The sequence below is a fragment of the Peromyscus maniculatus genome, chromosome 13 (genome assembly GCF_049852395.1).
Source record: "Peromyscus maniculatus bairdii isolate BWxNUB_F1_BW_parent chromosome 13, HU_Pman_BW_mat_3.1, whole genome shotgun sequence".
NCBI classification, from domain to species: domain Eukaryota; kingdom Metazoa; phylum Chordata; class Mammalia; order Rodentia; family Cricetidae; genus Peromyscus; species Peromyscus maniculatus.
Genome location: NC_134864.1, coordinates 9,686,519 through 9,711,132, shown reverse-complemented (window position 1 = coordinate 9,711,132; position 24,614 = coordinate 9,686,519). Strand labels below are relative to the sequence as shown.

General features: G+C 51.3%; 1 long non-coding RNA gene across 1 annotated transcript; it reads right to left on the bottom strand.

The window, feature by feature from the left end:
• Positions 1-611: 611 nt before the first annotated feature.
• Positions 612-24,614, bottom strand: LOC121821889 (uncharacterized). The gene is made up of 3 exons (XR_006062759.2): positions 24,554-24,614; positions 16,003-16,068; positions 612-712 (listed from the first exon to the last, which is right to left on the bottom strand). It is a non-coding gene; the product is annotated as an uncharacterized LOC121821889 (long non-coding RNA).

Genomic DNA, 24,614 nt, shown 5'->3' with positions numbered 1-24,614 from the left:
TTACAATCAACCATCACACCACCCAACAGGGAAAAGCTTCCTCCACACTCCAACTCATAAGCATCAGTTCCAACAAAGCAGCCAAATGCATGGCTCCCACCGGCTGTGGAGACAAAGGTTCCTGACGTCACTGGATGCCGAACTGGGAAAGACTGAGCCTCAGGAGACCAACAGGGTGCTGTTCCTACAAGCTTCTGGTCATAAACAAGATAGAAAACTGGGAAAAGTCAAGTTGTCAAGAGTATCAAGGTATCGTGATGCAATTATATTATCTCAAAAACTAAAAAATAATAATTTAAACAATTACTATTATTCACAAGTGATGAGAAAGTGGTCAGGAAGAAGGGTGGGGCACAGGGTACAAGCAGAGAGGACCAGGTGGGGGAGACCCTAACATACGTATGAAATGCTTTGAGGAAACCTGTCACTTTGTATGCTAATTAAAAATAAAATAATACGTGAAAATGGCTGTTCTTGGTTGGGGGGGCACATCACAGGGAAATATTGTGAGTCACAAGAGTCGTACAGAGAGGGTTTGTCTTCCCGGGATCTGCCGGCATGTCCTCATGGGAGTTAGAAACGAACTGGGCTGCCTGGGGGTCGGAGTGGCCGGAACCTTGAACTTACCCATGTTAGTGCTCTTCTCTCACCCCGACATCTGCAGAGCGCGTCTCCTAAAACCACCTGGCAATGCCGTTTGCAAAAGGAAATCCTTTAAGATAAGAAGATCAAATAAACCAGATCATACATTTTCACTTAAAATTTATAAACTTTTGCTTAATCTTTAACCCTTGTAAATTAAGGCTTTTGAGCAATATAACTCAAAACCAAAACACAGCTATTGCCTGCTTGTCTTGACTAGGTGCCATCTTTTTTATATGCCCCACCTCTCTCTCTCTCTCTCTCTCTCTCTCTCTCTCTCTCTCTCTCTCTCTCTCTCTCCTTCTCTCCTCTCCTCTCCTCTTCTCCCCTCAACCCCTCACCCCTGCCTGCACTTAAATCTGACAAAGGTGGTGCCGGACAGAGGGTTCAGCAGTTAAGAGCACTGGCTGTTCTTCCAGAAGACCCGAGTTTGGTTCCCAGCACCCACATGGCAGCTCAAAACTATCTGAAACTGCAGATCCAGGGGACCCACAGGCACCAGGATACACACAATGCACACACATACCGAGAAACCCTCACACACATAAAATAAAAACGAAAAAACAATAATAAGTCTGGCACTTACCCGTACTCAGAATTGCGGTAAGAGTGCACAGTGTGTCATTTCTGCTGGGTTTTGTTTTTTTTTTTGACATTTCAATTACTATCCATGCCTGCCACTGTATACATTAGGGGACTACTAATCAAAATACAGAAAAAGCAGCCGATGTTGACCAGGCTTGGGCACTGCTTTGTGAATGAACATCAACGAAGCTGCTTAGAACAGCATGTCTGTCTCCAAAGTTAAACATAGAGTCGCTCTATGTCCCAGGGACCCTCCTAGACATACACTCAAAGATCAGAACAGGGCTTTGAGGCCGGCACACCCAGCTCACAACACTGTTATCACCAACAGCAGAAAGAGGACTAACCCACGTGTCCATTAATCCCAGCACTCAGGAGGCAGAGCCAGGCGGATCTCTGTGAGTTCGAGGCCAGCCTGGTCTACAGAGTGAGATCCAGGACAGGCACCAAAACTACACAGAGAAACCCTGTCTCAAAAAACCAAAAAAAAAAAAAAAAAAAAAAAGGAAATGGTGACAGACTCTGACAGAATCAAATCTAGTCTAACCTAACAGAGGGCATTGTGCTCAGTGAAGCCATCCACACAAGCAATTGCTCCAAGATGTCCCTCAAGTTAGGTCTGCAGTGCAGTCAATCCACAAAGAAAACCCAAGGGTGGCTGGGGAGGGGTGGGCTGGAGGCGGGAGGGAAAGGGGGAATGTTGCCCAATAGGTTCAAAGACTCTGAATTACAAGACAAAGAATTCTGTGGATGGAGGTTGAAGGGGGATGAACGAAGGGTAAGGACGGCTCCTCGGAGGGTGGAGCCCTAACATCTCTGGGCCACGTACTTAAAAATGGATGTGGGGGTAGACCTCATGGTTTGTATTTTTACAACTTATAAAATAAGCAAATCATCTGACCTAACGTTTCTGCGTCTAGCTTGGTTGTTCACTGGATTAGATTATAGAGATTTAGCTGCACTTGTTTTCGTCAGAATTATAGGTGAAACAAGACTTATTTTCCTTTGTTTGTTTTGAGAATCGGTCTTGTTTTGTAGCTCAGGCTGCCCTGGAACTCTTGCTATTCCTGGCTTAGTGTGTATGCTGAGATTATAGGTGTGTGCACACACCAGGCCAGAAAAGTATTTAAAAAAAAAAAAAAAACTTAGCCTGGCAGTGGTGGCACACGCCTTTAATCCCAGCACTCGGGAGGCAGAGGCAGGCGGATCTCTGTGAGTTCAAGGCCAGCCTGGGCTACAAAGCAAGTTCCAGGAAAGGTGCAAAGCTACACAGAGAAACCCTGTCTCGAAAATAAATAAGTAAATAAATATTTGATAATGAGAGTTAGATTCTGGGCATATGTTATAAAATGATAGTGCAAATATATGTGTTGATCTGATTTTTGTAAAAATAAGCATGTGCTATTTTACAGACAAACAGTATCTAAAATGCTGGAAGACAAAATGTTACAGATTATCTTGTGTTTAGTGTAATTTTTAAGTTTTGCTTAAATGTGGATTTTATGCGGCTTTTCTGTGTGTATACGATAGTTGGATCTGACACACCACACACTGTCTTGAAGATGTGACAGCGTTTGAGGTGCTGTCATAACTGATACTGCCTGAACGCCCGTGCTCTGTCACTTCTGTCCCACGGGTTGTCATGTTTAATCATCAAAGAATTAGGTGAAGCAGACGCCTCCCACTTCCTGTCTCAGCGGCCTCAGTTTCAAGAAGGCTCAGGAAGGCTTTGAAAGCTCCTCGGGACTTCCAAAGCTTTTTGTGTACGGTATCATTGCACCTTAGATGTAGACAGGGTGGGAAAAGCAGAAACCATCCCCACCCCCAGCAGGGAAATTGAGGCACCAAGAGGAAAGTGGAGATGCGCTCGCTGGAGCTGAGGACTGTGACTTTGCTCTCATGCATCTCGTTCCATCCACAGTCAGGGGAAGGCTGCCTTCCAAACTCCGGGTGGCTGGAAGAGCAGGGCCCGCAGAGGGAAGCCAGGCCTGGGTGTGCAGTGTGCGGCAGAGGCAGAAGGGTGGGGGAACAGGTCAGTCCCTAGACGCCAACAGAGTCTAGCCCTCCGGAAGCCAGTTTTTGTCTCCTGCACCCAGCTGGGTGAGGCTGACAAGCACTCTATTGGCCTCCTCCCCATTCCCCACATGAGGGAAGCAACTTTGAGGACCTCTGCCATCTGGCTCCAGTTTCCTGGTGTCCCACTACCTGAGGGTTCAACTGATACCCACAGGTGAGCAAGTCCAAAGTCTTGCCACCCAGCTGTTCATCCCAGTCTCCCCGCCTGCCCTCCACGGAGTTCAAGGTCACCAGTGTCCAACCACTGGTGGACACCGTGTGTTTGCTAAGGAAGGCCCTAAACAGGAGCCGCAGGGACGGGCTGAAGAGCGCCACCCAGTGGAGGTTTCCCTCATCCGTCTCCACGCCTGACTTGTCCATGCGTGACCAGCGGCACGTTGACTTCTTGGTTCTGATAAGGTACCAGAGAAAGAACAAATGAAAAGCGAACCTTCCAGCAGGGAGAAGTCACTCTGCAGTCCAAGTCCTGGATGGGGCCCCTCTGCACAAGGCCCCCACCGGCAGGTGACATTGAGCTACCCAGGAAATGTCCGCATGGCCAATAGCGGCTGCTCAGTGGCCCTCAGATGGGCTTATATGAGTGTCGAGCTCTGGCTCGAATGCTCTGCGTCCCCCTTCTCTGACCTGAAGCCGCCTGTTTTTCTATTCTTTCCCTGTCGCTCTCACTGGCGCCTCCAACTCTGTATCCCGTATTTATTATCTTCTTGATGGAAGCTCGGGGGGAGGGGAAGAGGGGTCTCCAGTATCTTACCATGTGCTGTCCCCAGGCCCACGGACACAGCAGCCTGAGAAGGGGCTGGTGCCCTGTGCCTGACATGAGTCTGGAATGAGATAACCCAGGATCGCCTCCTGCTGTGTCTCCAGCCTTAATTTTTGGGGGCCCCAGGAATGCCACCCACCCACACACACACACACACACACACACACACACACACACACACACACGTGTATGCCCCAGACTGTGCCCTTGGACAGTCCCTGTGTGTGTCCCACCTCTTGCCTCCCTTCCCCCTCCTTTCCTGTCTAGGGGCGTTTGCTCATTCTTGCTTGGCTCTCTGTTGAGTAGCCCAGAAAGGACCAGAGATTTGCAGCCAGGGCCACTGAAAGATGTAGTAAGCAGAGAGACACCCCACCCTTGCCTTCAAGTCCCTCAGGACCCACAGTTCCTCCAAGAGTCCCAGAGCTCCAGTGTCACAAGACCCAACCCAGGCCGTCTGTCCATCCTCTTCCTCCCAGGGGAGCCCTGCTTCCTAGCAAACCCCCTGCCGTAGCCCTCCTCCCGCACCACACTCTCGGGGCAGCTGGAGCTGGTAGGAGACGTGGTTCTTGCTGCCTGCTCCACACTCAACAGCTAAAATGAGCTCTTTGTAGTTTGGGAAGTCACATGGTCCTGAAAATTAAGTCTGGAAGGATTTGCTTCCAAAATCACCAGGCGCTTCCCATTTTCTGGTAGTGATCTAGATTCTGAGTCTGCGAGAGCTCTCCCCTGCCACGCAAACCAGCCGTTCAGAACACGTTCTTGGCGGGCGAATTGCTAGTTCAAAGCTCCGAGATGCAAGCCAGAGGCCAGCATGCAGGCTTTTCATGTTTGAGAGGATTTGTGTGGACAGCTCTTGAGGCTGCAAGATCCAAGCTGTGCTGCATTGAGTGTGCTTAGGCTGAAAAGAGGCAGCCGCACACGGGATTCCACCACTAAAGATTCCACTCCAGCTGGGGAGTGTGCCGTGGAGGCAGGAACAGTGCCACAGTGTCTTGGATGCACAATCAGTGCACACAACCTAGAGGTCTCCCCTAACCTACCCACACCATTCTGGGAGTCACTCAAAGATCAGAGTCTCTGATGCCCATTTGTCTTCCTTGAGAGATTCTGTGGCTTCCCATGCATTCTGAAATCTGACCTCTGGCTGTTTCTGGACCATGTTGGAAGAGGGTAAATGCCCTGGATCTGAGAGAAGCCTGGGCTGGTAGGACAGCAGCAGGAAATGAGGAAACCTGCTAAGCTAAATAGGATAGCCAGAAGTCGGCCGTGGCAGCCTTGGAGGCCGCTATGACCCAGACAAGTGAGCTTGACTGAGAAACACCAACCACAGATGGCTGGGCTGGGAATCTAGAGAGCCCTCCCCAGGGGAGCTCAGCCCAGCTAAGACCTCCGAGTCAAGCCTGGTCACAAGAAGCAGCAAGTGGGGACCTGGGGGAGACGCAGAAAGAAGAGGGAAGGGGGGGGTTGCACAAAGCACCACTCCATAGCATGCTTCCTAAGCACAATGGAACAAATATTTACATTATGGAAAACTGGGAATCTATAAAACTTTTGAAGCATGTTTACAAGCTCAAGCCCCACCCTTTCATGATTGCTTCAACCCCTTTTAAGCTGTCTTCACTGAGCCTAATGCATGCACACATTCTTCCTCCTAATGTATGCACACATCCTAATGTATGCACACATCTTTCCATTAGGCATCCTTGCTCCTTCCAGAACATTCTACATCACCGCCATGGACGACATCTTTGTCCACAGTGCTCATCTCTCTATACATAGAGCGTAAGTACTAGCCACCTCCCTTAACTATTTAATTTTGCTATAGGAATAACACAATCCACATAGAAAGGGAACTTAGATTTTAAAACTGTGTCAGAATTCACATATAGAGAGCTTAGGGATCAACTTTATCTTATTAAGTAAAAACCTGAACAAATGGGGAAAATCAATAGATGTTCAGCAAAGTGAGGCCATTGAGCAAGTCTCTGCTCCCAAAACTAGAGAGAGAAATGGGTGGAAGGAAAGAATTAAATTTACGAGCCAGATGATCTATGGGAATCAGTGCCAAGCTGGGGAACCTGCCCCAGAGCTGACCCAGGGTTACAACGTCTGTGTGGTCAAGCTTGAGAGCGGGAACTCAGCCCATTCACTGGAGCCCTGACATTTTTAAAAAGATTGTATTCATCTTCATTTTATGTATGTGAGTACCATGCCTGTGTATGCGTAAATTGCACTGTGTGAGTTCAGAAGAGGGTACTGACTCCCCTGGAGCTGGGGTTACGGACAGTTGGGTGCCTCCACATGGCCATGGGGAATCCAACCTAGGTCTTCTCCAAGATCAGCCAGCTCTCCCAACTGCTGAGCCATCTCTCCAGCCCCAGCCCTGACAGGTTTTTTTTTTGTGTGTGTGTGTGTGTGGTGGGGGGGGGGGAGTTTATACATCAGCTTCCCACAGGAAGAGCCTGTGAATTCCTCTGTGTCTCTCACAGGAGTGAGGGTCAGAAGGTATCCCAGATACATGCTAAACTGTCTGTTCTTAGCAAGGATGGTCTTGGAAGACCACAAGCCTGACAGACTGAGTTCATAAACACAATAATAACAACAACAGTAAATGCATCAATTTAAATGTCTGTCATGGCCTTGCCTTTGCGCCCTCCAGAGAGCGAGCTTCCAGCCAAACAGAAGGCTGAGATTGGCTCAGGTGAAACCCAAAAGGGATAAGAGAAAGCCAGGGACAGCAAGTTCTGAGAAACTACCACGTGAATAAACCACCTCTCCTTGTGTTTGTGAATTTAATCCCACGTTGATTCCTAGACCAAGTGGCATCAAAGATGACCTGAGAGAGGGCACAAGATTGGAGGAGGTGGGCAGTGGATGTGGACTTCCCTGGCACTTCTGCTCAGTGCTGCTGTGGACCTTAAACTGTTTGGAAACCAACCTACTCTTAAAATGGGGGAATTGTAGGAGGTGGGCCCTCATTGGAGGAAGTGGGTCTAGGCACGCCTTTGAAAGGTGTGTCTTGGCACCAGACACTTCCTCTCTGCCTCTGCTTCTCCATGCTTTTCACAATGATGTTGTGCCTTACCACACGTGAACTCAGAAGCAACAGAGCCACGTGACCATGGATGGAAGCCATGAGTGAAAGTTATTTTTTCGGTGACAGAAAAAGTTGACTAACACATTTGCCTTAGCAAGAATGAACTCACATCCTATCTCAAAACGTAAGGGCTGGTGTGACGGTTCAGTGAGTAAAGGAACTTGCTGCCAAGCCTAAAAATCTGAGTTCGATTCCCAGAACCTGCACGGTGGAAGTAAAGAACCAACTCCCACTGTTGGCCAGGACAGACGAGAAAGGGATGTCCCCAAAGGCATGGAGTGCCCTCTCCCCCGCAGTCCTAGGCTGATGGCTCCACCTTTAATCCCTTCTCCTGAAGTAGTCCTGGTAGACAGGATCTTATTTGGCCTCAAGCTGGTTCTCCAGCTCAGGTTCTCTTTGTCTACCCCAAAGCATTTTGGGAATACAGCATTTCTCAGAGGAAGGCCATACCCTGGAACTTCCACCCCTCACTATCGTGGAGAAGACAGCTCCCAAGGGTCCTCGTAGTGTTGTCTCCAAGCACTGTATTCTCCCCAGGAGGCTCCCTAGTGTCCAGGCATCCTCTGGCCTTCCCACCACTTTGCAGGCTGGTCGTGGGGGTCTACTGAGGGTCCTAAGCTGGTTTCTGCATCCCATCAAGCTTTCCACAGAAGGCTGGCAGCCCTTCTGGAAGACTCTCTGTCACAGGAGCTTTGGGTAGAACTCTGTCCTATTGACCATCTTAATTCATTGGTTCTTGCCGAATCCCTTGCCTGTCTCCCAGCCCACACTGTGTTCATCAAGCTGGGAGGGCAGGAGCTGCTTCCAGCCTGCTCTTCCCAAATCTGCTTTCTGTGACGCAATGTGTGTAGATGCACTGGGTGCAGAAATGCAGCCTTTGAATATGGCCAATAGGGTTTCCTCCATGTTCTGCCTCATTTGGGTCATTTCGAAAGTTGACCCAGGAACTCACATGCTGAGAACTGTCCCCAGCTGACTAAGGACGTCGATGAGGGTTACTGTAGCCAAGTAGCAAGGACGTCCCTACCAGGGGTCTGGGGGAAAACCACACAGTGAGTAGGAGTACAGTCCAACATTGACTCGGACACATGCACACGAAGAGAGGCCAGTGGTCTGGGTGCTGTCTTCCTCACTCCGTCTTCTTGGCATGCCCCACAGTCATCTCGTGTCCCCTCAGAGAAGCAGACTGGATGACAGTGCTCTTGTGACAGCTGGACATTAAGAAGGAAACCACATTGCAGGAAAAACTACAACCAGCACTTGGATGCTGTGAGATGAGAAAGTGTTGTAGTCGTCTACATCTTGATTATTCTCCACCTCCAAACTTCACCCAGCCTTGAGTTTTTTTTCTGAATAAAACCAGCCTTGCACAGGAAAGGACCTTCTCCCCAGCAGAGTGAGAGTGATCAGGCAAGAAAAGAGACTCCCCACGGGGTTGCTTCCCAGACAGCCAGGCTTAGGGAAGACTGGGTGTGACTTTAGGAGAACGTAGGGGAAGAGCCTTGAGAACGCTAAAGGGGAAGCCTTGGCTAGAACAGCAGAGGGGGTGAACAGTTGCCACCCCAGCAAGGAGACCACCTGCTCCCGTGCCAGGCCCAGGAGAGCTGGTCTTTGGGCACCCACTGGGTCCCTGGGCAACCAGCCTCAAACAGCAATGCCATGTGGCAGGGAGGACTAGTTTGGAGACTGGTGCCTATTCACACATACGCTCCTTCTCCAGGTTGTATGGCCAGGCACCATCAGGATAAGAAGGAGACAGTCCATGATAGAAAAATCTAGAGTGTCCAAAAATATGTGAGGTACCCACTCGGGGAATAGAAATGCAGGGCTGTAAGAATCGATGGTTCCTACTTCAGGCCCAGCCACACTCGCACAAACTCAGGGGAGTCTCCTGAATTCTCTGTGACACCAGGCAGCGTGTTGATGGACGACCTGAAGATCTTACAGCCATGCTAGGCAAGGACGGGATATAGCAAGGCTAGATGAGGGGATCCAAACTATAACGTTAGAAAGATGGAGGCGTGGCCTTCAGAGAGTGACCAAGTGTGAGAGGTTGGGTGAAGGACGACCATGTAAGAGGGTCCAAGGCAGCAGGAGACAGGACTGCCACTTCCGTCTCAGGAGATACAGCTGTCTGGCCACACAGTGCCATCCATCCTAAACCAGCACAGCCATCAGCAGCGGCCTCTGTCCAGGGCACTTGCCCGTTCGCCTTCACCCACTTTCCCACACACCCCTCAAGCTCAGGCATCTGTTCAAGGAGAGCCGAGTTCAAGTTCAGGTCACGGCACGCTGGGTAGATGTAAGAGAGGATTGCCACCTAGCAGGGTAAGAGGAGGAACTCTCCCAAGACTACTGAAATCCAAGAGCAAAGGTCCTGGTGGAGGCAGTCACTCCATCCTGAGGGTGGGGACGAGGCCAACAACATCCCTACTCTTGGCTGTGGCCAGAAGCTAAACGCATGGGATCCATTCAGCCACCTTTAAGGAAACTAGCTTCACACCGTAAAACTCCTGGCTCTTGCCTTCGCTCCTGCACTTCAGCCTTAAATGCCATCCGCGTGTTTCTCAGCAACATTAATTAAAATCCTTTTAAAGGCCGGGCAGCTTTCCGCACAGGAAGGCCGTCGCCGAGGGAGCGCTTTCACAGGTGAACTGGCTCCTTAAAAGCTTTTAAATTAATGTCATTCCCCATAATTCTTAGCTTTCCAAAAAAGCAAGTTTTACGACTACCCTGCCTTCCTCTCGGTGGGCCAGAGCATGAGTGGTCAGAGAAGTCACGGGCGAGTCAGGCTCAGAAGCAGGGCCCTGGCCTGTGCCAGCCACAGGGGGAGCAGGATTCTCTTGCTGTTTCTGGAGTGTTCTTTCTCCCATTTCACACATTGTTTCTGAGGAGAAATCACCCAGAAGGCCTAATGGTTCTCATTGGGTGGCATTCTCCAAAGACTCAGAACCCAAGTGCTTGTGCTTAGTTCCCCAGCACTTCTTTCTGGCTCAGTACTTCTGGCATCTCCACTGTGCCCATAACCATCCAGTTGGATTGCCCCATGCTGGGCCAGGCACCTCCAACATCTTATCGAGTTAGTCCTTGGCTATGCCAGCAGGCAGGTAATTTTACTTCCTTTTAAAATGCCCAGAAAGGGCTGGAGAGAAGGCTCAGCAGCTGAGAGCACCCAGGTTCTTGCAGAAAACCCAGGTTCGATTCCCAGCACTCAGCATCCACACAGCAGCTCACAACGATCTGAAACTCCAGTCCCAGGGGATCCATGGCTCAATTCTGACTTTCTCATAAAAACAAGATGGGTGGCACGGGAGAAACAACACCCGAGATTGTCCTCTGGCCTCCCCACTCAAGTGCACACACAAATTCAAAGACAGACTCAGAGAGGTCAAGTGACTCATGTCATGCCACACAGCAATGAGGCTATGAGAGTTCCTTGTCAATCCTTGTGGCTCCAAAATCTGTTTTCTTTCAACTTTCCTACTTTGTGAAAATTAGGAAGAGTGTGCTTTGTAAGTGGTTTAATGATGGTGAAGAGCAGAGAGAAGAACTAGAGATGCAGAAATGCGTGGCGGGGTCCCTCAGCCCCGTGGTAGCTGCCAGTGGAGGGTGGGACAGAGTGATTATAGCTGGTTCTGATGAATAGGGGAGTCCGGGACCTCAATGCAGATAGGACACCTGGACCCAGGCACAGTGGCTGTGCGCATGGCACTGCTGCCCCTAAGGGGCTCGGGACCGTATAGCCTGGGGAAAGGAGCAACTGCCTACCTCACCTGCCTCTGGTCAGATCTTGTACAAGACACCCACAGCCTCTGTAGCACAAGTGCCTGTGACTAGAGGGTTCTTCCCTTGACACAGACAAGCCAGCTGTGGCTATGACACGCTACGGGCCGGGAGGGGACCCTGAGGTGTAGTGACTGTCTGGAAAGGCTCTTCTGTGAGCACGAGTTCCACATTCACATACCATGCCATGTTGTGTTCTAGGGCATAAGGAGGTGCTTGGCCCACATCTGCGCCCACAGGGACAAAGCTGACTGGAAAGGGCAAGCCCCAGGGACCCCAGGGGTGCCAGGAGGTGCTATGCTTCCAGAGATGGGTAGCCAGAGAGGCCCGGACTAACAAATCATCAGTCACGGGCTTTAGACAACATCCTGCCTGGAGCTTCGGGAGCCATTAGGTCCTGAGAGCCCTGGACTGTGGGGACTGAGCACAGCCGCCCTGGACTGTGAGGACTGAGCACAGCCACCCTGGACTGTGAGGACTGAGCACAGCCGCCCTGGACTGTGGGGACTGAGCACAGCCACCCTTGCCCTCTTCACTCGAGAGGGGTGGGTTCTCTAATCTTTGTAACAACTTGAACTTCTCATGCAGTGAGGCCTTCCCCCAGCCAACCTCAGGTGGGGGTCCTCACCCTGCAGGATTAGGGTCATGGGTGGGTTCGGGCAGGGCAGAACAGAGGGTACAGTGCTACGCCCATCCTTTACCCACTCTCTCCAGCTACAGTTCCTCCCTGAGATGGACCCCTTGTGGTGGTAGGTGGGGAACCAGTTGCCTGCATTCTTTCCATAATGAGCCCAAACACTGCCTGTCCCCATACACACTGGTGACGCCAGCCATCCAGCTGCTGCTCCTGATGGCATGGCCTTCCACCTTGTGGAAGGGTACTTAGCCATCTGGGCTCAGCTGTGTCTGGGTCCCACTCAGCACTGTCTTGTTCCAGGTGGGGATGCAGAGTCTGGACACCCAGGCTTCGAGCACTCCAGACACCGACAGTATTATAACCCAGCCTGGTCAACACCAGCTAGTCACAAAGACCAGCAGAGACCTGGGGAGCTGGGTTTGACCCGTGCCTACCCATGCCAGGCAGAAGCCCGACAGCCTAGCCACGTCTCAGCCTGGGCCAGAGAGGTGGCAATGAGCCCCGACTGACAGAGTTTCTGTGACTGAGTGTGTTTCTGTTTTCAGGATCTGCAGAGCCTTGGTTCCATCGGAAGCCTGGGCATGAGAAAATACTGTGCACACTTGGAAGCTTTTCACCGAAGGGCAACAGACAGGAAATGCATCTTCGTGGAGGCACCATAAAAAATAGCTGCTTTTGGAATGAGTGTGGCCTGGGAGAATATTGTTCTCACTGCACGGGAAATGAGCTTACCCACCAACAGGCAATCAATCCACTTGCTGAAGCCTCCAAGAGACACTCATCAGAACAAGTCCCCATGACCTACAAAAGGGAGAACCTAGCAGGCCCCACAATGGAGACCTGGAGTGGATGCCGGACACAAGAATGTCCTCATCATCATTTATGCCCCAGCCAGCTTCTCATAGAGTCATTGGAGAACATGAAAAAGCCTACACCACACCCAGCCAGAACCACTTATCAACCCCTCAAAGCCATGGGTAGGGGTCATGTTTGTTTACCGCACCCAGAAGACTCCTGAGTAGAGGTCAGGGTGCTCTGAATTCCACCGTCTTAAATGCTTGCACCCAGTTCCTGATTTTTCAGGGTTCAGACAGTCTCCATGAATGCTTTATGTTATGATAAGTTTAGGAGTTGTGGGGGGAGGCCTCGCTGGCCAGAGCTCAGCGTGGCTGCTGTGACGAAGACCCTCACAGATGAAGAGCAGCAGCTTCTCCCAGTCAACAGAACGGAGCCTCAGTCTGAAGACCAAAAGTCCACAGCCACGGTGTCTCAGGGTTGGCGCCTCCCTATCTGGCTTGCAGACACCGTCTTCTCCCGGTCCTGATATGTCCATCCCTCTGTCTGTCTATCTCAGTTTCCTTCATAAGGGCACCAGACATGTTGGATTGGTGCACCCTCATAACATCATTTTGACTTAAAGGCCTGTTTCTAAGTATACATTTTGAAGTTGAATCTGGGTACATCAAAGTGGGTAGGGACCTAACTTAGCCCATAAGTCTCAATTCATCCACCCAGCTGGCCATTCGGTCAGGTGTCAGGCTGGGGCGGAGTACTTGGTGCAGGGTACTCTGCACCTGACAATGCACGTGAGCAGCATCCAGGCTTCTTGCACCCTGAGTCCTCAGCTGTCCCTGCATGGCTGGTTCTGTCCCTTCATGGCTGGTTCTGTCCCTGCATGGCTGGTTCTGTCCCTGCATGGCGGTTCTGTCCCTGCATGGCTGGTTCTGTCCCTGCATGGCTGGTTCTGTCCCTGCATGGCTGGTTCTGTCCCTGCATGGCTGGTTCTGTCCCTGCATGGCTGGTTCTGTCCCTGCATGGCTGGTTCTGTCCCTGCATGGCTGGTTCTGGCAGACTATTCACACTTCACACAGATGCCTACCATGAAGGGAGGGTGGTTTAGCCATGGGAGAGGTGAGGAGAGGAGAACCATAGAGTCTCTTGCTTAGTGCTGGGTCCTGTTAGGACTACTGAGTAACTGACATGAGAGCCTGCCTCGTTCACTGCCCCAACTCAGTCAGACAACCAAGCAGGAGGGAGCCAGACTGTACCCGAGACCTGCAGGTCCAGGGCAGCAGCTTCAGGCCCTCTGGAAACAAGGTCCCGTCTGGACTCCACAACTGCAAAGGTGTTTTATTTCCTGGAATTTTCAGATCAAAGGACATTGTTTTAAGACTCTGGGCTGCTATTCCCATTTCTGCGGGGAATCATAACGGGCAACAGTCAATTGCTATCAGTGCGGGCGGAGACCCAGAAAGAAAAGGGCTGCATTTCCCACAGCAGCAAGACCCATCGGAAGACTGTGGGCTGCCAGTCCCGTGGCTCATGAGTTCTCTGAGACACACCGCCAAAGTCTGCTGAGTTGGCCCCAGGAAAAGACACCCAATCCTGGCGTGAACAGCAGGACATGGGTACCTCGGAGCTCGCTGAGGCCGTATGAAAGAAGACGCTCCAGCCTGACATGATGGAGCCTGGCTGTAATCTCAGCAGCTAAGAGGCAGGAGGACTGCTGTGAGTTTGAGCCACACAGCAAATCCTTGCCTCAAAACAGTAGGAGCAAAAGGACACTCCAAATCCTCTTTTCTGGAATAGTGGGGACCATGTCTCCCCCTACACCGACCACAGATCCTGGGCAGGCTCAGTGTCTAGCCTCCCACCCATCATTGCTTCCTGCCGCCTTCTTCCTCAAAAACACTGCAACTGCTGGGTGGAATGTTCCAGGAGAAAGAGATTCTTCACAGTCAGTTCCACTCACCTCACTCCCCTGTCCCTTTAAGACAGCTATGGGTTGCTTGGGTTTTATGGGTAAGTGTATAGGAAGGCCACCCACACGTTAGGAAGTTAAAGTTGCCAGAAAACAAAATTCCCAGACTTCAAATACCTCCATTCCTGGGGCTGGGGCTCCATCTGACCACTGAAGGTTGGTCCTCTGCTCCAAGGCTGAACTCACAAACATCGCTGAAGGAGCCTGGAGTCCCTTCCCATCCCTCAGTAGAGAAGAGCCCTCTCACCCTTCAGTAGGCCACGGCACCTCCCAAGCTCCACATGGACAGCATGGAGCCCACACTCCTGGGCCCCAAAGATTCTCTCACACAGGAGGAGTGCCAAGCCTCCAGACATTTCTAGTCACACTACATTTCAGCAAAAAAAAAAAAAAAAAAAAAAGAGTGAGCAGACACTTGCATGCCATGTGCCACAGGGGTCATCAGGGCAAAAATATGTAACATGAGACTGTAGAGATGGCCCGGCGAGTTAATGTGTTTGCAAGCATGGGGGCAGTGAGTCCAATCCTCAGAACACACATAAGAAAGCCAGGCATGATGGTGTATGGCCATTGAGAGGCCCTGTCTAAAAAAACAAGGTGGACCTGAAAAATCATAGCCAAGGTGGTCCTGTGGTCTCCTCAGACATCCACACACACACACCCACACACACACTTTTTAAAAAAACGCTCACCAAACCAGATTCTAAAATAGATTGTAAGTAGATAGAAAGGCCAGCTACACAAAAAAGCCACACAAAGTTTTGAAGAATATAAAGGTTGATATCTGTCCCCTTTCCTGGGAGACAGGGGCTCTCTGGAGCTGGAACCAATCACCTCTGCCTCTCTGGCCACTGTGCCCAGCTCTTAGCCATGTCTGACACCTAACACATAACCACCATGGGGACCTTACTGCGTCCTGTCCTGGGAGCGCCACTCCCCAGGGTGAGCAATAGAGGATGCTGATCACAGACAAGCCAGGGCCCCTGGGTGTAGCAGGCACAGGACTCCACTGTGCTTCCAATGCTAGCAGAACAGCAAGCCACCAGACTCTCCCACACTTCCCAAGAACACCCCACAGAGTTGGGGTCGACTCTGGGGTCACCTGGTTCCAGGCTGGGCTGTGATGCCTGACAGCAGACACAATGACCTCTCTCTGCTCGTTTCCTAACAATAACAATGAAGATGGGAAGCAAGTCTGTTAGGACAGTGACCTGGGGGTGCCACCTGGATGGCCAGGCAGGACGTGCACTTGACTAACACCCACCTACCACTATCCTGAAAGTATGAGGAGCTTATAAAGAAGGGGCCACATGCACGCAATCTGCCCTGAGACTCACACTGGGCCCAGGTTTAGCAATGCCACAAGAGGCCACCAACTCCACCCTGGGCCAGGCCAGGTATCAGCTATCAAGGCAGCAGAAGCTGGTGGCTTTTAGCCCCAGCCATGGCCAGAGAAGCCCCCACAGTCCCACCCTGCCCTGCCATGGGAAGCTCTGACATTCCAGGAACTCTCGCTCCAACTTTACATGGATGCTTTACAGCTCCCTGGCCCTCCCCACCTGGCAGAGAGTCAGAAACGCCTCTCCCCTTCCTCCAGGGTGGGCCTTGATGGTGGAGGAGGGGTCCACAGCCCTTCGTGCCTGCACAGACCTTCAACTCACCACAGCAGCTTTACGACGGGGGTGATGGGCCTCCACGGGGCAGGAGTACTGCTCAAGATCAATATCCTGGAGAATTAAGAAGGAGATATTTCAGGAATCGTGCATGCAAACAGTTGAAAAGCAAATGGTTTTAGTAATGACTTATTAAAAGGTTTCTTCCCTGACTGAGAGCCCCAGAGCATATAAAGCCCAAACCACTTAGTGCAACGAATTTAAGCACTGTGAGGCAAGTTCCATACCTAAGTCTCCCTGAGGCTAAGCGAACACTGGTTCCTAACCAGGGGCCTGGTTTGCTTCTCGGCAGCTCAGACGTTCTTGTCAATCTATTAGATTCTCACAACTCCCCATCCCCACAAGAGCAGATCCCCAGAGCATTGGTGGGCTACACTGTAAACCTTGAGAAACCACACTTGGGCCTGGGCTGAAGCCCCTCTGTACCCTAGTGCCCTTGGCTAAGCTGGGGGTGAGTGGTGAGCTCTGAGACCCCTCCATGTCAGACTCTCTCCTCCGCCTAAAGTGCCTCAGGCTTCCTCTGGCCAAACGTGGTGGTGAATCATCCTTGGCAGCCTGATGAAATCCAGAAATCACCTAGGAGATATACCTTTGCAGGCGTCTGCCAAGGTGTTTCCAGGGAGGTTTAATTAAGGAAGGAAGAGCCGTCCTGAGTAGTTGGCACATAGACATCGGTGCCGACTGACTGAGAAAGGAAAAATGGCAAAAGCAAGCTGAGCACCAACCTCTACTCCCTCACCGGGGGTGCAGTGTGGCTAGCTGCCTCAGACTCCCAACACCCGGTCAAAGCTGCTTTCTCTTTCCCCACTATGGGAGACTGTATCCTCAAACGAGCCAAAACAAACGCTTCCTTTGCTAAGTGGCTTGCACCAAGTATTTGCAATAGTGATGAAAAAGAAAGGTCACTAATGTACCCGGGAACCCTAATTTATATAGACCCAGGATAAGTGGACTAGATCTCCGAGTTAGGTCTCTAGCCCAGAAGAAACCACATCCAGTGGGCAAAGTCTGCGATTACTCTCAACTCCTGGTCCTCAGCTGGAGACTACCTCTAAAGGTATGGTGAAATCCCAAGTTCACGTCCGCATTGTTTTCATATAGTTTTATGGCTCTTAAGGAAAATGTGGTCAAGTCACCTGAAGCTAGGACAGGTCACAGAGAAGACAGATCACTGGGGCTGGAAGCACTGGGGTCACACTTTCAAGGGGTCTGATGACCCTGCAAAGTGACCAGCCTCAGCGAGTACAAAGCAAGACTCCTGCCCTGAGGTCTAGAATGGTACCAGGGTCTCATTCCTTGACAAGGGACAAGTATGGGAAGCTTTCCCTGAAGGGAAGATGGAAGGAAGAGCTCTGACAGAAAGCATCAGCCAGAGCTGGCCCTAAGGCCATCTATGGCAGGCCCAACCACAGATTGGGGCCCTGGCTCCTCCCACTACAGTGGAGCCCTGCCGAAGCCATGGAGTCCTTAGCAAGCAGTAGGTATGGGTAGGGTGACCCCACCCGGGCCAGACAGATAATCTAGAATTATAGGTAGAAAGTGCTGGTCTACAACGCCCATTTTACAAGATACAGAAGGCACAGGCCAGTTCTCAGAGGGAGTGAGAATGCCTGTGCACCCCAAAACAGAAGCATTCATCTCAATAGGCCAGTCTGCCAGAGACCAGAGGAGGCAGGAGGGCAAGCAGGGGGAGACTCCAGTGTAAGACACTTACACTGACTCTGCCAGGATAAACAGAGACTAACCTGATGTCCCTGATCTATAACGAACTCTGATTCAGTCAGGAAGCTGGTCGGGACCACCCTGACCTGCCCTTCCACGGTGACCTACTTCTAGGGACACTGCCTAGCCCTGGCTACACCCACATCCAGCCCACAGCTCCTCCCTAGGGCGGCCTCTTTCCTGCCCCCGTCCCCCAAATACAGGACTAATTTTAAGCCTTGGAAAACCAGAAGAAGTGGGGCAGCGGGGAGACACCACCCTCTCCTCAAGCCAGCTACACCCCTAGGGGCTTCTGTGGCCGAGAGCCAGCCTGCCCTATGGGGGCTTTCTCTTCATGCCCAGACAGCTGGTTCGCTTCAGGTCTGGGAACATGACGTCTACCTCTGTGGAAAGGCTATGAGCCCTGTTAACAAGTCTTTCTTCACACAGGGCCAGGGGTGGTGCCTGGACCATGTATTTGCTCAAAACACATTGGACAGACAATCTTGGGGACTTATTTTGTAAGCATGTCATGGGGGTCTCCTCTTGGGGATGTCTGCTTCCCTCCCTGTGGACTGGCCCAGGGAGCCTACATGAGATGCACGTGGACAGCATCCTAGCAGGCCCCTTTTCCACGGGGGCTCCTGAGATGAGTTTGCCTAGGACGACGGTCCTTAAGGTAACCCTATAAGGGGATAGTGTGGTCACAGCAGGAAGCCTTCCTGGCGGCAGCATCCATTGCCACATAGTCCTTGCTCTCTGGAAACCTCTAGAAAAGCATTTCATGCTTATATTCTGTTTTGTCCCAGGCCTCTAACCTGGGAAAAGAAAGAGCCTCACAAGTATGGGGCCTAGAGAAAGAGGCAGCCTCACGGGTAGAGAACCTGGAGGGGCCAGGCGCGTCACGGGTGGAGGATCTGTTGTGGGAGAGTCAGCCTGGTACATGGGACTCTTCAGAAGCAGAAGCTGAGCTGAAGGTCCAAGTGCAGGGGATCATGGGAAGAGAGGACAACAGGACGAAGCGGAGGGAGGAGTTAAACTGGAGCCTACCTGGCACCCTAGCTGCTTCCGTGGAGCTCCAGAACAGGCCATGCTGGTCTCGGTGCCCACTTTGGACCCAGGGAGCCTGGTCTCTGTCTTCGGCCTCACTCAGAGATGGTCACATGTGATGTGCCATGAGCCCTACCTATGACTTCAATGGGCAGACCCCAGAGAACCATCAGATGGATGCCTCATGCTTCCCACTCCTGGCAGCTGGGGAGGAACGGGCATCTAGGCAGATGTCCCTGTGCCTGCTTCTGCAGCTGAGAGAAGCTGAGACCTGAGAAGAGCAAGAGTGTGGACCCAGTTTGTGGTACAAGCAACAGGTACAGCGGGATCCAGGTTACTATCTTAGTACACTGGGCTTTCTTTCCATGACCTTATTTAGCCTTTCTATGCCCACACTTGCCGGGTTCCCTCTGTACTATGGCTTTATGCTTTGCTATGCTGTCTGCTTTTCTTTCTGTCTTCTCAAATACATTGAAAGGACAGTGCTCACACTGTGGTAGCCAGGACACAGAAAGATGGGAGGAAAGGCCTACAGACAAGACGCATGCCTCACAGTCACACCCCTAGTGACCCACTTCCTCTAGCCAAGCCCTGTGGTCTAAGGGTCCATTCAGCTATGACGTCATCAATGGATTACCTCATTGATAAAGCTGAAGCCCTCACGATCTGGTGACCTCTCAAGAGTACCGCCCACCTCAATTGAGCGTTCAACCATGAGTGTCTTGGGGAGGGGATGTATTTCATAATATTGAGTGTTTTCCACCCTTCCTGAGGCTCCTTGGCTTGTGAAATCCTAGGAGGGAAAATGAGCCTTTGGATACATTTTATTTGATTTGGCCAAATTCTGAAGTCACCTGCCTGGGAGGATTCAGGAAGAGCCTGCTCCACGGCTGGGTATTCCTATCCTATATCCCAGTCTGACCCGTGTGTGAATTCCCTGGTGCCTGGAGTCCTGTCTCTCCATCCACACTGACCATTCATCCTGAGTTCCAGCCTGAGCACACACATAATGTCACTCCAAAATGACATGCTGCCTCCTCACAGGCCCACAGCAATAGAGCCAACTGACCATGGACTAAAATCCTTGAAACCAAGAGCCACAAGTGACGAACACTTGAGATATTCAGAGAGGCAGCCCTCAGTCTATTGTCCCCAGGTCCCTTTTCTTCAGAGAATATTAACAAGGTTTGCTTAGCACTCCGATTGGACAAGGTAAACAAGCTCCAAGCCTTGAATGGCTGTCTATTTACTGCCCATGACCTCTCTTATAACTAGACAAGAGTGCCTACTTCAGACACACATGACTTTGCTGGGACTGACAATCACAGTTCCCACTGCCTTGCCATACTTCAGATGAGCATGTAATCCAACCTAGCCAATCACAGACTCCACGTTTCTGAGCACAGTATTGAGCCAAGACTGGACACGTGACTGAACATGACCGATCAAACTCCTGCCCTAAGATTAGCTGTGTAGTGGCTGCTGAGAGGTTCTGTCTTCTCTATTGACAGAGAGGGATAATGTGGGCCTGGGCAGCTTGAGGCTTTTGCAAGAAGAGTTACCAGCAGGTAGGATCCAGGAAGAAGCACGGGGCAGAAAGGGGGGAAATATTAGATGCACTAAGGTAGGCCCCATAGCTTCCCATCATAAGTGCTAACATGCCCCACACCCAGCCTCATACCATCTGAGCTCTCATAACCACCTGAGGCCTGAGCCACCCAAGACCTCCAGTCAAGGTGTGTTTTCTTCAGGAGCTCTGGGTGAGCCACATACTCTCATCAGCCACATTAATGGCAACACTGAAATCAGGATTGGGTGGCGTCAGAGCTTGCTCCCCAATGGGATCCTCACAGAAAATTCCATCCAGCAGCATCCAGGCACTGTGTGTTGCCACATGCTGGGTCCAGGGGATGGAAGCTGCAGGTCATTGATAAAATCCTGAAGTCCCTGGGCTCTGGGCTTCAAACAAGCCCTCACCAACATGTCTGTCTTTGAACTGTTCATAAAAAGCTCTAATTAGTGTGGCACTTCACACTATTTATTCACGCCCGTCATGGAATCAGGAAGGCCTCAGATCTCCTTCAAACCGGCTGTGGCGCTCGCTGTACCCTCGCCCCGTCAGTCAGAATCAAAATGCTGCCAGGGCTCGGAGGAGCAAAGGACATGTTGGCTGTTTGCCAGCGAGAATCGCTAGGGACTGGTAGGAGGGAGACTGGGGCGGGGGGGGGGGGGGGGGGGGGGGTGGCGGTGAGGAAGAAAAAGAGATGCGGCTTCCAGAAGGAATGCATTTGTGCGTGCGCTTTGATCCTGCCATGATTTTTATTTGTTTTAGCCACATCCTCTTCGCTGCCTCGCTCAGATCAAGGTGCTTTAAATTAGATGGAGCTAGGAAACACTTCTCCCCACCCCCACACTCCCCACCACCACCACCATCACCACCATCACCACACAGGCCATGGGCTGCAGTCAGCGGGAGATGTATAATCACACTGTGCTCCCATGTAACTGGAATAAATTGAGACAAATAAACTCAGAGGCACCACGTGCATTTGGAATGCTCTTTGCTGTGGGCTCCCAGGGTGTTTTGCAGACAGCTATGTCTCCAGACAAACAAGGAGTGGCCGTGTGTAGACACTCCAGCGTGGAGCTTGTGGAGAGCCAAAGGTTCTTGGTTGCTGCTGACTGGATTCGCACAGTTAGGACTCAGGGGCACCGGCCCTCCTCTCCTGGCCTTTCTGTCCCCAGTCATCCAGGCTACACAGGGACTTATTTTAGATGCTGTCCCTCTTTGCTTTGGGTAGGATAGTGTAGCGGTTGCAGAGCCTCCGAGAACAGAAAGATGGGACATGGGGACTGAATTTCTCCATTAAGAGTCCAGGATTCCTATGTAAGCCTAGCTAACAAGACCTGGCCAGCTCCAAGGGAGAACTGTCTACCAGGCAGGCCCTTCCAGCACTCATGTTCAAGAAGATGCACCAGGCCCCTCTAAGGAAGATCTAAAATGGACCTCTTACTTTTCAAAATCTCTGCTCTCTGCCATCCTAGATCCTATGAACTGGCATTTGCTCCAGATTCCCTGGCAGGCTGACCTCACCTGCCCCTTCAAGACGTCATTGTGTCCATTTCTGCATTTGGAAAATGCTCGAGTCAGCTCTCTGCTCCCACACAGCCAGACACGGCTAACTAGGCTCAGTGCCAAGGGTGGCTGACAAGGAGGTGGGCTTCTACAGCACTGTGATGACGAAGATACATATGCCCGTCCCCCTGCCCAACACAGCAGGTGCCCCATAGCCTTGAACTCTGGATCATAAACTCTAAATATATTCATTCCTACATAGCATCTATTTCCCCTTTTTTAAAGACACTGTGACAGTGATTTGCTATATAGGTAGGATGGCTTTGCAATCCCCCTACCTCAGCCTCTCAAGTAGCTGGGACCACTGGCATGCACCACCAGGCCTGAATCATAGCATCTGCTTTCCTGTGATGCCCTTAGCCCCTTACAATGGCACATGAGCTGATCATGGCTCTTTGTCACATTCTCCAACAGTTTCCACAGTCTGGTGGCCACTGGATATTCCTCTTGGCTTTCAAGCTTCTCTCTTCCCCCAATGTAACAGCACCCCACTTCCCGAGTGGGGCGTCACCTCTTCCCTGCTGCACTCTTGTGTTGAGAAGACCATCCCAGGGAATGAGCTTCCATGTTTGAAGGCACCAGACCCAAGGATATGTTCTCTAGATTTGAAAGAACTGGAGAGCAAGACAGGGTATCCATGTCCTTAACACAGCACTCCCCTTCCCCTTCTGTATAACTTCTTGCATAACTGGTACCCATCCCCAAGTTGATTCTAGGACTCTCTCTCCCTCTCCCTCTCCCCCCTCTCTCTCTCATGCATGCATGCATGCATGTGCGCTCGAACACAGACACACTATCCATCAAGAACACCACAAGCGTGGGACCCAGTCCCCACAGGTAAAACCTTTCTCATCATCCTCCATTGTTTACTATGCATCTCTCCTGATATGCATCTCAGATCAGTTCTGCTAACCTGAACTTGCTAAGACAACCATTCATTCCATCTCAGTTTTATGTGTTTCAGCGCGTTGGCATAGAATTTGTAGCAGGAACTATGTGGTTCACAAATGTTCACCTGGATCCCTCCATTGCCCCCACCCCTTGCCATACAGCTGAGTTACATGAGCAGTTCTAATCAATGGGTGGGAGTGATGCATATTCTGTCTGAGTCAAAACATAAGGAAGTTAGCGTGTGACCCTCAAGTAGACGCTTCCCCAACTGGGCCATCCCAAATAGAAGAATTTCAGCCAACATGGGTCTCTGCTTGTCCACATGGAGTAGAATGTGCAGCCCTGCATGGAGCACACAGCAGAGGAAGTAACAGGCTACCTCCAGGTAAGCTATGACAGATCATGGTTGGTCCTGGCTCATTCTTAATATCAACTACTTCTAGGCCTTGCCTCAAAATATCTCCCTGAATGTCCTTCTGGGACTGTTCAGTCTGTCTTTCTTAGACGTTAGTCAAGGAATGTTAACTTTTAGGTAAACATGTTCCCCATGGACAGATGATTGCCCAGAGTGCACTGCTCAGGTCCCCTTCCTTATTTAAAATCCACCACCCTCCAATGGGAAACATGCCCTACCCTGTGGCACCCTCACACGGACTGTGCTTTCATGACAGCTGCGTTCATTGGCCTAGAAGTGCTGAGAGGGTCAGCATGTCTGAAGGAGTTGTGTGTGGTCACTTCATCACCTTGAGGGACAGGAACCTTGTTCCCAGGCAGCATATTCTGGAAGCTCCAGAAACCTTACAAACACCAAGAGTCAAGACTCACAGGTAACAAAGGTTTCCTGAGAAAGGCCAGGGGGGTATACCAACCCCATCTGATGAGGAAAACTGGAGAGATGATTGCCGTGGTGGGAAAGCCTCTACGCTATGGGCAGAAGCCCACCAACATCAGCCCCTGGAAAGCCAAGCCAAGATTAAGACACAACATCCTTCGAGCCGCAGCAGCACTGAGGCCATTGAGCTGGAAAACCCCAACTCAGATCGATCTGACTGCAGTCCACTGAGGATGCTAGGCAGGGGAGGGCACCTGCCACATCAGTCACTTGTCCTGCAACAGTGGAAGCCCCAAGCCGGTGTCCACAGCTGCACGGAGTGCCCCGCTCTCCCAGATCGGGGACATCCACTCTCTGAGGCCCTGGCTCTTCCCGCTGCAGTGTGAAAGCCCGTCACGAAGGAAGCAACAGGAACCCCAGAGCAGAAGGACTCAGCCTCTCAAAACACTAGCCTGCCACAAAAAGTGTCACTGTGTAAGCAAGTCTGTACTCCTGATTACTTACATTGCATTTCCCCCCTGACATTGACAGTCAGTTGACTTCTGTTTCACCCTGGCAGACTAAAGAGTATATAACCCCTGACACAAATCCCACTAAAAATGAGAAAATAAATCAGGAAATGAGGCTATACTTCCCCAGGCTCTGAGAACAGAGACTTAAGGAGGCCTCATGATGCCAGACCCAAGGCATCATGGGAGGGAGACAGAATGTGGTCTGGGTCTGGAGCAGGTGTCCCCGGGAGCCTCCTCTAATGCTCCCTCCAGCTTGCCATACTGAAGCTTTATTCTACTCACTCTTATTCCCACCAGCATTGGTGCTGCTGAAACAGCTTCCGAGAAGCCCCGCCTCCCTCCATCCACCCACCCGCACCCCTGCAGCAGCACCTCCTACCAGTGGTCTGGCTAGAATATTGTACAGTCAGGACTCACCCAGTGCCTGGACCCTCAGCAGACATCCAGGACCCTGGACAGCTGACAAGACACACATGGC